The sequence below is a fragment of the Phoxinus phoxinus genome (genome assembly GCF_949152265.1).
Source record: "Phoxinus phoxinus genome assembly, chromosome: 15".
Classification (NCBI taxonomy): Eukaryota; Metazoa; Chordata; class Actinopteri; order Cypriniformes; family Leuciscidae; genus Phoxinus; species Phoxinus phoxinus.
This window is the reverse complement of record NC_136890.1, coordinates 23,510,445-23,523,777: the sequence shown is the minus strand read 5'-3', so window position 1 is coordinate 23,523,777 and position 13,333 is coordinate 23,510,445. Positions and strand designations below refer to the sequence as shown.

The window sequence follows — 13,333 nt, the reverse complement described above, 5'->3', positions numbered from 1 at the left end:
TTATTTTGTCATTTTTGCATTTTTTTTATTATTTTTATTATTTGTATTAATAACTTTTATTATTATCCAATTTGTGCACACATAGCCTACACATTTTTTCATCAAATGTTTGCAATAATAGCTGGAAATTATACACACTGAAAACAATGTGGTAGATTTAATTTAAACCGATTTGCACTTAAAAATTGCTTGCACATTTCACAAATAATTACAAAGAAATAGCAAGTAACATTGAATTAAACAACATTTTGACGTAGAAATGCTAAAAGTGTTTTCTTGTAAACCATCTTGTTTTGTTTACAAAAATCATTTTAATATTTTAATCCTTAAAATAAGACTATTTAGACTAAAAATGAATGAACACTGCTGGAAAATGATGACACCTGTCAAAGCAATACCCATTTATTTGTAATTGTATCTAGGCAATTCTGTGACAAAAACTGTCAGGCGATTTATCTTTGTTTGTGACCCAGAGAAAGGACTGAGAAGAAGAAAGCAACAGAAATGATCGCTACAGTCTCCATCATTTACAGATATGTCAGAGAAAGATTGCGTGTGTGTGTGTGTGTGTGTGTGTGTGAGAGAGAGAGAGAGAGAGAGCCTTTGATTTTGTGTCTTAGCGTTCTGCTCTGTACGAGTGTAATCCAAAGGCTCTTTTCAAAACCATCTTCTTCCTCAGCTAACATAATATTAATCTTGAGCCACACCAAATTCCCAGAGTGTGAATCATTTCAGTGTGGGCACATGCCGAAGAAGACTATCACACGCACCACGCTGTGTTTACTAATGTCTGAATAACTGTGAGTATCAGTTCTCTCCATCTCTGACCTGAATAAACAGCACCATCCCACCCCCTTACACTAGCTTAATCTTTCTAAAATGTTTCGTTTGGAAGCGTTAAGAGGAAGAAGGCTTGCCAAATACAAGGACCAGTTCCTGTGGTGTAAAAGTCACTTCCTGCGTCTGGCTCTCTGTGAATGACAGCCGGATGCGTTGAGTCTCGGAGCTGCCGTGGGTTTGATTGGTGCGGATGAATGATCATAGCCTGTGTAGCGCGTGTTGAAATGCGTCTGCTCGAATCTGTCGCCACGATTAAACCATGCTCAACGGCACGCTTCAGCACAGATGGACGTTAGTGAGCGTGTGTATGTGGCGCACCACTGTAGGCTACCAGACATTTATCCGTGTTTCGCAGCCCTCCACCAAATATTAATGGAATTCTGTCGTGGTGGAAATGCCTGTCGTGCACAGTAAGCAGCAGACATCAAATGTAAAAAATTGAATCCTCAGGAGATGTCAACGATGAAAAAGAAATCGTTCCGAAGGCATGTCAGTCTTGGGATATTGCATTTGTCATTGTAGGCTATTAAAGGGATAGTTCACCCAAAAATGAAAATTTGCTGTTAATTTACTCACCCTCGGGCCATACAAGATGTAGGTGACTTTTTTCCTTCAATAGAAAAGTAAAGAAGATTTTTAGCTGAAAGTCCTTGGTGATTCATATACAGTCAAACCAAAAGTTATTCAGACACCAGATATAATTTTTTACTAGTGGGTGCAGGACACTAGTTGACAGACATACACTGTAAAAAAAATGTTGGTTTAACTTAAAAAAGCAAGTTACGTTGTTGTCTTAAAATTTTGAGTTCGTTGTAATTAAAAATTTGAGTTAATTGAACAAAATAAAGTAACTGACATATTATAACCAAATAATATTAATACAGTGGACTACCAGTAAAATGTATTTTTAAAAAACTGGGACCAAACATTATTCAGACACTTTGAACTGACCATGTTTTGCATATGTGTTTTTTCTTTAATTTCTAATGCGACCTTCTTACATTACATACTGAACAAAATTAAGCATTGCTTGGTAATTCTAAATTGGTATTATCTAACTGTGTACTTAAATTTAACAGCTGACAGTTATTCAACTTAATTAATTTTTGAGACAGTCTAACAGAAGGATGGCCAAAACCAGTGAAATATCAACTGATTTGTCATATTTTATTACCATTTTCTAAACTATAGCGATTAAATTGTGATAATGTGAGAAATGTTGAAAGTGTCTGAATACATTTTGGTTTGACTGTAATGCAAGTCAGTGGCTAGAGTCAGTGGTCACAGTCAAAAAGAGCTGAGGCTGTAATAATAATGTTCAGTTTCTTGTGTAGCAGACTTCAAATGGTAACCTCCGGACACCATGGAAACACGACCACACAATGAATGGGATGTTGGAATTTATTCACCTTTATAGTATATAGACATCAGAAGGCCTACTCTCTCATTCCTCTTCTTCCCCGTCCGCATACACCATACATCTGCGCGCCAATGCTTTAACAAGGGCAATACATAGCATTTACCGTGTAAATGTCGGTGCTGAATTACCCCACATAACAGGACAGCACACAGAAAACATAAATGGAAAATTCACAACATATTTGTAAAAGTTAACATAAATGCTGTAAATTCACAGAAATGTATTCTGAAAGATGAAATGTATTCAAAAAGAATTCTCGTCCTTTATAAACTTATGGTTGAGCCACTGTAGTCACTTGGACTATTTCAAACAATGTCTTTAATAACTTTCTGGGCCGGCAAGTTTCGATCCCATAGAAGCCATGGAGGAGTGATCCAGCTCTCAGATTTAATCAAAAATATCTTGTGTTATGAAGATGAACGAAAGTAGCAATAAAATGCTGAAAATTCTAAATTCTAAATTTATAAATATATTAAAATAGAAAGTTTAAAATTGTAATAACATTTCACAATATTACTGTTTTTACTGTATTTTTGATCAAATAAACGCAGCTTTGATGAAACTTCTTATTTGTGTTGTTCTTTCATTGGTCCCTGAGTCATCTCTTGAGCAGAAGGAGATACAAGTTTGTGTTTTGTTGAGTTCAGTAAAAATGAGGACGCTGCAGTTTTCTGGCCAAAATGGATCAGCTCCAGACAACCAGATATATAATTCAAAAACACACCCTCTCGCGCACACACATACACACATATTTTGATCATAACTCACACACTGTAAAGTAAACTATATTATGTCGCACGATATATCAAAGGTATTGTATAAGGCTGCTTGATTTGTGGTAAATTGAGGTTTGCTATACAAGGCACAATCTAGTTCCAGTGAATTGGCGAATGTATGGTGACAGACATGCACTTTTTCAAAAAGACAAAATTTCCAATAAAACGTCTTCATATTGCATCATAAAGCAGTCCGATCGGATCAGGCTCTGTTATTGCTATATTTCAGAATCCATCATACCTCCGATGGGACAAAAACACAAGGACAGATTGGCTCGCTGGAGGGCACCTTTCCTCATACATCAAGCAAAACAATACACACCTGCTCCATCACCATGGCAACACCACACTGAGAATGCCATTTTGGTGCACCTGTCTAACTTCACCTAAAATACCAGCGAATCACTGCACTCGGAATAGTTTCTCCAAAAATGAAAAATCCTGTCATCTTTTACTCAGCCTTAAGTTGTCCCAATCCTTTATGACTTCCTTGCTTCTGTAGAAAATGTGAAGAATTGTCTCTCTACTCATGCAGTGAGTGACTCATGCCGGCTTTCAAGCTTCAGAAAGGAAATAAAACCAGCACAAAACTTGTGTGAGGGTCAGAGAACAAAGTGAAAGTGAGTAAATGATGTGATCTATTCTTTTAAATTGCCGTTATTGATACTAACCATATAGATTTATTTTCAGAGTAAGACTCGGGACTTTGGATTGATCTTCCTGGTCCACATGATTTCTAGAGGCAGCAGAATGATATCAGTTATCTTATGGCCGATGAGTTCTATCATTCTATCTCTATTCTCTCTGAAGTGGAAACAGTTTTCTCACAGCATGGGGTGGTGCAATATCCTCACAAAGGTTTCATCTCTTTGTCACAATCAAGAATAATTCCCTCCCCTTCTGTTCCTTCATGACGTCAGTAGATTGTCTCTTCTGAAAAACATGTTTCTGATATTTTTCAACTCAGAAAGTAATTCATTTAGTGTGAAAAATATATACAGTCAAGAAAAACACTTGCATATATTATTAGCATATATGGCTCATGGGCATCAGTCGTATTTCCACAGACTTCCCAGATAAACAAGTCAGCTGATGGTAGATGGTTTTCTGTAGTTTCTGGATGGTCATTAGTAGGTCAAACCAGGGGGTTTCAGATAAAGAACTGCAAGAGGCTGCCTGCAGAAAAGTCAGCAGGAAAAGAGTAAAATTGTGTAAAAATGTAAAAGAACAAACAAATGAATGAAATTAACTTGACCAGAATAGCATTTTAAATTGGTAAAATAGTTTTTTTTATAATCTAATAATTTGATATTAAAAATAGCACACACGCACGCACGCACACACACACACACACATAATATTTTACATTCATTTTATAGTCGAAGTGTCTATTTAAAATAATTGCAAATAGCCCAAATATCCTGTTAGTTGATGGACATGTAAGGTCTCAATAAGGTGCCATCTATTTATGATTTTAATAAATATGATCAATAACACATAATATGTTGTCGTTATTTTAATAATGTACTACAATACACTGAGATGCGAATAGTATCTGCCACTATTTACACTTACTGCAAATAGCAGCCTATCTGACTGCTACTTAAACTTATTGAAAAAAAAAAAAAAAAAAAAAAACCTTTTTAAATATTTCCAGTGTAAATACCATCCATTGATATTTGTTACTATGTGTTATCATATAAATGGCTCTTTATGCTAGAAAATATAGCTGACTTTATATTTTAGGAAAGGGTTCCCTCATGTAATGAATAGGGTTCATTACATCAAAAAGTCAGTAAACCCCTGAGCTAGACCAGCTGATGAGGCTGAAGTGAAACAAACAACACAGTGCCAAAAAACAGCCCCATGCTAATCGAAAAGGTTGCAAGTTTAACAAAACACGTTGAAGCTAAGTTATCATATTGGCTGGAAACTGAAGGTGTCCTCACACATATAGGCTATAGATCAGGGGTCGGCAAGTAACTTTGGCCGCGGGCCAATATTTTTTTTATCCAGTAGATGGCGGGCCAGCTACAAGGAATAGGCCTATTCGTTACGGTGAAATCACAAAATATAATGCACACAAACGTGTCCCTACTACTTGATATACAACCACTGATGAGCATAATCGGTTTTGATGAAGAAGAAGAAAAAAAAACTATACGAATGCAGATTAGAACCCAAACCTTTTACACACTTGACGAAAGTTCTACCACTGGTCTGGACCATTGAACCACACGAGAAAATGCCGTGGATACATCTTATTAACGATAAATTAAACCCCATGTAGGCTACTATTTAAATCGATTGTTGGACATGTTGTTGTACATATATCTGATTTAGCATTGTATTACCAATGGACTGTACCAATACAGTCCAACTTTTTAACTTTATTCCTTTTTTTAAATTATTATTTACTCGGGACACACATAGGCTAACGTTACACACCTAAGGTTTAAGGAGGTCTGCGCGGGACTGTTTTTTTCCGTCCCGCTCCCACAAGGTTCAATTCAGCAACCGCTTAAAATACACTCTGTGTTCACCTGCTTTAAAAATTTAGATCTCGTTTTCAGAATCTCAAATCTCAAAAACAAGTCGTTTTTCATTTTTTTATTTTTTATTTTAATTTGGGGGAAAAAACGATTGAACGAATGATACACGGCAGTGATGCGCGGGTCAATGTATAAACAACCCCTACCCGACCGACGTTTTCAACTAACCCGCCCGCAACTCGGACCGCAAACAAAAGAAAGAAAATATTGTACCCAACCCGCTTCCACTTCCAGCTCTTATTCAAAAGTATACGCGCTCAACATGTAACAATTTACCTTACACTAAAAGAGTAAGGGAAAAGCAGGCTACATCACGCAAAACATAAGGTAACGGGCGGATCTGATACCTACTGGGGTGATTACAGACAGTGATAGCTTACTTTTGGTTAAGAAACCCCTTAAATCAACAAAATAAACGATCAATCATACATGTATAAACTTAAAATAATTATACATTAACGAAAAGTCCACAATACCCAGGTTCAACAACGTGTATTGACAGATATATAAGGTTTATACCCCGTCGGGCAACACACAGATATTCAGCACTGGAGGCGCGGCCGCGCTCCGATATAGATCAAACAAACATTGCATACCTTAACTCAATTCCATACACATTTAAACCCCAGAAACCAAATGTCCCAGCAGAACGAATACTCATTCAATCAAACATAAATTGTCCGGACTGAACTAGATGTCCTCCGCGAAGAGAAGGGAAAAAAATAAGGATTTCCCACTTTTTTATCTCTATCTGCAGACTGAGCTCGTGCGTCATCCTCGCGCCATGTTATTCAGCCAATAAAGTGTAGACCTATGTATTTCAAAGAAAATTGGGTCTAGTAGGCTACTATATTACAAAGGTTTAATTGGCATCTTTATTTCAAACGACCCGACCGACCGCGACCCGAATATCATTAAAAATATTTTTGGATGACTCGTAACCGCGGGTGACCGCAGGCACTCGCTCATTTTGGATCAACCCGCGCATCACTGATACACGGGGCCTATTTGTAAACCGTTATAGTAAAAAAAAAAAAAACGGATTTCCAAAATAATCCGGCGGGCCAGAAAATATTGCTGGCGGGCCAGTTTTGGCCCGCGGGCCGCCTGTTGCCGACCCCTGCTATAGATAGATTTGGCCATTCCATAAAGCTGTTCATAGGCTGTAATAAGCTGAGACGCTCCATACATCAGCTCTGGCAGGACAGGAACAAAGTGGGAGACCGCCAGCAAAGATAGGCATTCATAAATCACAGACACGCACACATACAACCCCAACAGACACGCACACACCTGACTCCATATTGTGCTTATATACAGACTCAGCTAAAATAAACAACAGAGAACCAAATAAAGAACCTACTGAAAACACACCTGTTGAATATTTCCTTCATGACTCATAAAATGGTTTTACAAACCCAGCCCCGGCAGCATTGTCAAACTTACAGATCAACAATCACAAGGCATTGATTTCAGACTGCTATAAAAAATAAACGATACGCATTATGTTTTGTCTGCAGGTGCGCGTGCATGATTGCAGCATGTGTTTCGTTTGACACTTGATCTGTTCACATCGCTCCCTCACAGCTGCTGAAACTCAACTCATGTGATTTGTAAATGAGTCTATGTGGTTTGGCCTCCGTGACGACGTGCAGAGAATGCGATGTCGCCCGAACGGATGGATATTTAACACCAGATCAAAACCATATACGACGGTGAGTGATCACAGAATGCAGTGTATGTCCCCAGGCCAGAGTGATACATTTAAAGCATCAAAGCCAATACAGATGAAGATTCATCATGCGTTCTCCCACTGGCTTTTATTACATTGTGGGCACGGCCTGTGAGGAGGACGGCAATAGCTCATTTAAATATCACTTCAGCAAACGAAATGTGATTATGCCACGTGGGGATGGAAAGCAGAGCCGTGACTTTTTGTTTTGATTGTCTAACTTGAATCGTAGCGATTATAATTTTGACCTTTCTGGCATGTCAAATTCATTCCATCCTTCCCGTGCCCACAGATTAGGCTATGAGCAGCTGAGGGGGAAATAAAATCTGTGACACACAGTCAGATAAGTAGCAAAGCGTTAATGGTACTTCTGTCGAAGTTGTGTTGCTACAGATTGCCTTGTTTATTTCATTAAAATGGACAAATATTCAAACAAGCAGAAGTGGATTTCAATCCAAAAACAGTTATTAAAAGTGAGCATTTTCCACTTCCACTCAGAGGCCTACTTATTCATATTTCAAACATAGTGCCTCTCTTTTCTTGCTTTGCATCAATGTACAATAGATTGTGAAAAGTGGAGCTTGTTTTGAGCAGCTGTGCTGAGCCTTGGCTGCATCTCAGCTGAGGTTTTCCTAATTACCTCCCAAAGGAATGAGAGAGGGAGAGAGAGAGGGGTAGTACAGAACAAGTGAGAAAGAGCTGTATGTGAAATATGCTCTCTATCTCTCACCTGATCTAGATCAGTGGTTCTGAATTGGTAGGTCGCCACCCAAAAATGGGCCGCAGGTCTGTTCTGATGGGACAAATGCAAATGACAAACCCCAACCAGCTATATAATCATGCAGAGTTAGGAGAGCGAATCAAATTAAAATTCTACATGTATTTTATCGTACTGGCAGTGTAAAATCTGGGTCCCGAAGCAAAAAACACTGATCAAGATAGCACTCTCTTCCATAAAGTGCTCTTTAAAAATGCATGGACACATTGCTTTTACAGGAGCCAGGGACCTTATGCATGATAGCGTAAAAAAAAAAGACTAGGGCCTGTTAACTCTTAATAATCATGGATTTGAGAAGACAGACACTGAAACTGCATTATCTGCTCCAGTCACATGACACGGTCTAGTTTCTGTATCTTATCTTCTAGCTCAATGTTATAAAATGATTCAATGACATTGTAGGAAACTCAGAGGCGAAGACCAGGAGACTTGGTTGTATCTTCCGCTGGATTCTTTATTGAGAACACGAGCTGTTGGCAGCTGCAGTCATCAAGTCTAACTAAGGCAGTGTACAACTTGTAGTTTATATATATTTTAGTGGGCAGTGCTTGGAGACCTTGGTTACGACCTTAAACAAAACATGCAAATGAAGCATCCAGGTTTATGAACCCGCCCTAGAGTGTTACCAATCCTAATCCAATCAGCATAACTATTCAAAGACTGGGACAGGGGCTCCAAGAGCTCACAAAGGGTGAGAGTCTCAGTATTCGGACTCATTTAACTTACAATAGAGACAGGACTGGCAGGAATCTCTTGCTGGAAACTTCGCTTAACAGCTGATATCATCATCACAACCTTAAATCCTAAATTCAATGTACTCTACCTTAGTTTTTCATGTTATGTTATGTAAGGACATAAGATCAGCAGATCTTAAACAGATTCTTACATTTGTAATTCCACAACGTCAAGGCTGTAATGTGATTGGCTATTAAGGCACACATGATCCAAGTTAGCCGTTACGCTTTCTCCAATAGAGCCAATAGTCTCTCCCAATAATAACACCATCTCTGGCCGTGTGCTCATATCGTTCTTTGCGCTACTTTGTAGTCATACAGTGATCGGTCTGCACAGCGCCGCTTCAAGTCGAACACACCTACTGTCAAAGAAACCCATGACCTAGAAACTAAACAGAACAAAACAATAGCCACGTTACTAATTCCCTTCAAATTGCGCAAATTTAATTTGTGAATTGAAAATACGCCCAATGGAAACACGTCAATTTTGCTTAACCCTAACACCCATATATCGCAAAAAAGTTTTTAAGCTCGCATGAGGTGGTTTTTCAGGCAATTCGAAAAGGAATATTACGCAAAACTGCACTTGAAACGGTCACCTGACGTAGATGGTGCGGTATGTTTGGACAGAAGACGAGACAGAGTTCTTTATTAAACTCATAAAAGACAAAATAATGAATACTGGATTCTAAACCAAGAAATGGCTCAATTTATCGAGACCTTGAAGCAGATATGAGGGAGAAACTCCCAGAAACACCTCATATGTGCCGTTTCCAAGTATAAGGGTCTACGTCTCCGTTCATTAAAAATAATGGCTAGTGCGGTGGCTGAGATATATGTAAACCTACCAACATCCGTTGCCATAATTGTTGGAATGACTTATCGTGAGAGAAAAAAAAAATGACGTTTTAGTCGGATAACATGAGTTAATGGAAACGCTGTAATTTTGCAATAGTTCTTTATCGACATTTAGAAAATATCACAAAAGGTTTGCGCAAATCTGTAATTTACAGGCTAATGAAACTCTGAACTAGACAAGACATGAATGTGAGAATTTCCTCAACTAAAACAAATAAAACATAATGGGGACACAATTGGTTGTATTTTCTTTTGTGATTTCACCAAATTGATTAAATTGATCTGAGCTTTATGTGGCTATTATTAACATAAAATTTCACACTTTTTGCTTTTAGCGTGCAATACTTTTTTTCCCATTAAGACGCACAAAAGCACAAGTAATATGGGGAAAACGCATGTAAAGAAAATGTTACATACAGATAGGCCTACACCTCAATAGGTATTGCAGACCTATATCAATTCGATTTTCTTTAGCTACTTGTTAAGCATTTATAAAAATTACAATTACAAGAAATAATTGTATAAGGTCAAAACTAAGCCACAATTGTTTAATATAAAATCGCAAAAGCTATCATAACATGTTTATCTTTTGAATTCTTATTTTTCTTTTTGTCTTTTAAGGGCGCCATTCAAACGATTGGTGCCCTGGGTCCTTGTACTGCCATAATCCGTCCTAACAAGAACTTATCTTATACTGTCATATTTGGTAATGTAAACTTTAGATTATCTCTATTGAGTACATGGCCCTGACCTATAAGTACCCTCTATGATTAAGCTGTTTAATTATGCACTAATAATGAACTATGAAAAGACATAATATCTGAATATCTGCCTCTGAAGAAATTGCACAACAGTCATTGTTTCCATCTGCATAACCTGCTGTTCACCAGAACCTGTTCATCTATCAACAGGATGCAGTGTTTGAAAAGGCAATGATGATTATGATGGTAATGATAATGACAATTATAATGTCGATGATAATAATAATGTCAATGATCGTATGAGCAATTTTGATGATGATGACCAAAACAGAAAAGCATCTGACATAAGGGCACGAGAGTGTGAAAGAGAGAGAAACAGCAATGCTCTGATGTCGACAAGAAGAGCCGTTCGTGAGCACGCAGGGCCTCTCTCACATGCCGATTACATTTACGAGTCTGAACTGTTGTTCAAGCGTGTGCGCACTGTTATGTAAAATCTTTTGGCATTCATTAACATGTTTAACCATGCATGCAGGCACTCTGCATCCCTCCTCTCTCGCACACACCAGGAGTTTTCCACACTCTGTCACAGCGGAGTTCAGCACGCAAAGAGTGCAGGCATATGCGATTCAGTTAGATACCATGCGCACAATAACACTGACAATAACACATCAATGTGAGAAATATCACTTTTTAATGTGATAATCCCATGTGTTTGGTGCAAATATTCATCCTTAAATTGAATTGCATAAAACATACGCTTCAATATATTACCCTTTCAGCGTTTGTGGCTTATATGATTGTTTTCACTGAAAAAAACACTGATATGTATGGAAATGTGTGATTTAACTGACAAAATAAATAAATAAATACATTTGGGCAAGGTTCCTGAGGTAACACTATAGCGGTAGCAATTGTGACTTATGAAAATTAATTTATTTCATGCATTAGGCTTTACCTCAAAGGCATATTATTTGAGAAAAGTGCTAGGAGGCAACATTAGTAAACGCATACTGACAGCAGAGGTTACCTTGAACGGGCCGGCAGACCTGGTGGCTGTATGTCTTCATTTAACCAAGTATCTGCAGATGCCAAGGGAAAAAATGAAACGCAGAGTGAGAGAGGGAGAGAGAGAAAAGTTATTCTCTGTGTCCAGCCCGTAGGGGAAAAGAGGAGCTAATGATCTTGGCCTTGGTGATTGTTGCCTCATTCTCAGAATAGAACGTGTGTAACGTGTGTGTTTGTTGAGCGTGTGTGTTTGCGTGTGTGTATATGGTGCAGGGTGGTCCTCTGAACCCAGATGTTTCATTACCAATGAGATTACGCTCGGGTTGACCGGTTGTGATGAATGGACCCTACAGCTCTATATATAGAAGAACGCAAGCAAAGTGGGCCAGTCAGTCATCAAAGCGCGCACACACAAAGAAGCTACTCTGATACCTGTATGGCAAAGAAATCAAACGGAAAAGGTATGTTTGTTTCATCATACATTTCTCATAAGGGCAAATGTATCCTTCTTGCAATGTTAAGCGCAGCTGTGCACAATACCAAATGTGATGTGTTGTGTTCTCAGGGGAGAAGCAACAACTGCCTGCTCACTGACCTTTTGATGCATATTGTACACAAAATGGCAAATGCTGGCCATATATATACATACATACACAACACTTAGAATACACACACTCAGAAGATGTGTTTTTGAAAACAACATATATAGCTAAAAAGGACAAATAAAAATGTAATAAACTTACTGTTTTCACAACAACAATGCATTATCACTGACATTTGCAATATTGCAATATATATATATATATATATATATATATATATATATATATATATATATGTATATGCATATACAGTATGTGACCCTGGACCACAAAACCAGTCACAAGTGGCACGGGTATATTTGTGGCAATATAGCCAACAACACATTGCATGGGTCAACATTATAGATTTTTCTTTTATGCCAAAAATCATTAGGATATTAAGTAAATATCATGTGCCATGAAGATATTTAGTAAATTTCCTACCTTTCAGGTGATGTAAAAATCTCAATTTCAAAATATTGACCCTTGTGACTGGTTTTGTGGTCCAGGGTCACATTTAATATATAAATATTGCATATTTGTTGAGTAAAAAAAAAATTTACTTAATTCAAATTACAGAAATAAAATTATAATTTCGTAAACTAATATTAATATATGAATTCATAAAAAATACATTAGGCCTATACATATATATTTTGAGAATATCATTCAGAATATACACTACTTTTTGATGGTCATCAATGAAGAAAAGTGCTTTTCGTTTTTCGTTTCGCTTTTCGTCCAGATGGTGTAGTTACAGCATCTACCAGCAGGGGCTAAATGGGCCATGCTAACCTGCCATACCTTGAGCCCTCGGCGGTTCTAGGCCAGAATAAACTACAAACTGGACCAGACTTTATGCCGCAAGACGAAAGTCTGGCTATGCAAAGATACACTTTTATAAACATAAGTCTTACTGTGTGGCTTGCATGGGTGGAATTAACAATGTTCTCCTCACCTGAAGCCCATACTATATGTCAGGTGAGGTAACAGCTTTCTGTCAGGAGAGTCCACGGAGATGGAGAAACACAGCCATCACTCATCAGTCCTCATATAGGAGCACAGGAAGTGTCCAGCTGCAGGTCTCTGTGTGAAGACGGCAACTCTCTCTCTCTCTCTGCTAGCCACATCTACTCAGCTTGTCTTTAATCCCTGGGAGAGAGAGAGAGAGAGAGAGAGAGAGAGAGAGAGAGAGAGAGAGAGAGAGAGAGAGAGAGAGAGAGAGTGTGAGTAAGTGAAAGAGCGCTTTATGGATCCTTTCAATGGCCCCGCTGTCCTGACCAAACATACCCGATGTCCCTGCTATTACTGTTATGATGTACAGCTGTCAGGCACAGCGGCACGCACACACAA

The 13,333-nt window shown here is 38.2% G+C and overlaps 1 long non-coding RNA gene across 1 annotated transcript in view; it reads right to left on the bottom strand.

The window, feature by feature from the left end:
* The window catches only part of LOC307011680, a 33,626-nt gene extending 20,501 nt beyond the window's left edge, over positions 1 to 13,125 (bottom strand). Inside the window, exons 1-2 of the long non-coding RNA XR_013800462.1 lie at positions 12,939 to 13,125; positions 11,422 to 11,473 (exon numbers count right to left, since the gene is read on the bottom strand). This is a non-coding gene — a long non-coding RNA (uncharacterized lncRNA). The remainder of the gene's footprint in view (positions 1 to 11,421; positions 11,474 to 12,938) is intronic.
* Positions 13,126 to 13,333: the final 208 nt, after the last annotated feature.